At 45.3% G+C, this 704-nt stretch overlaps 1 non-coding gene across 1 annotated transcript; it reads right to left on the bottom strand.

The window, feature by feature from the left end:
• Window positions 1–518: 518 nt before the first annotated feature.
• On the bottom strand, window positions 519–590 carry trnae-uuc. The gene has a single exon. It is a non-coding gene; the product is annotated as a tRNA-Glu (tRNA).
• Between the last annotated feature and the right edge of the window lie 114 nt (window positions 591–704).

The raw sequence follows: 704 nt of genomic DNA, 5'->3' as shown, positions 1-704 counted from the left end.
GGGGTCCAAACTGTTTCAGGGGAGGCTCAGTGAGTGGAAGTTAAAAACAAAAGTCATTAGTTACCAAAAGGAGGTCACGTAGAAGAGGTGTGTGATGTGGTTAAAGAGGGGGATTTTAATGTTTTCCCACTTTCCCAGAGTCAGAAACTAATAAGTGCCGTAGGACAGACCTTTGTTATGTATTTGCTTTAGTCTGAAGTTTTGTCAAACTATCTTGGCTCAGTTGGTGAGTGTCTACGTGATCATGATCAGGGTCCCATAGGCATCCGGGAAGTAAGCAATGCTAAGCAGGTAAACTAAGGCCGGGTGAGGGGAGGATTCCAGGATTTGTCTGACAGGAGGCCCACAGTCTCAGACTTCGAAACCTCCTGTAGACCCTATGGCTCATGGCTAAAGTTAAAGATGGGGCATGAAACAAAGATAATGTTGCTCTGAGAGGTGAACAGGTTACAGAAACATTCAGAGAGTCCATTTAAAGAACCATTTATCTGGGATATCCAACATGTGGTAAATTCAGTTTCCCATACCGGGAGTTGAACCCGGGCCGCCTGGGTGAAAACCAGGAATCCTGACCGCTAGACCATATGGGACACGTCTAAGCTTAGAGATGACTGGCAGAAGATTGTTGAGGCTTGATACAAAGCTAACGTCATCTTGTAATGACCGCTCTTAAAGTTAATCTACAGACTAACGCCACCGTTCTC

The sequence above is a fragment of the Micropterus dolomieu genome, unplaced genomic scaffold (assembly GCF_021292245.1).
Source record: "Micropterus dolomieu isolate WLL.071019.BEF.003 ecotype Adirondacks unplaced genomic scaffold, ASM2129224v1 contig_6509, whole genome shotgun sequence".
Classification (NCBI taxonomy): domain Eukaryota; kingdom Metazoa; phylum Chordata; class Actinopteri; order Centrarchiformes; family Centrarchidae; genus Micropterus; species Micropterus dolomieu.
This window is presented reverse-complemented; position numbering and strand designations above follow the sequence as displayed.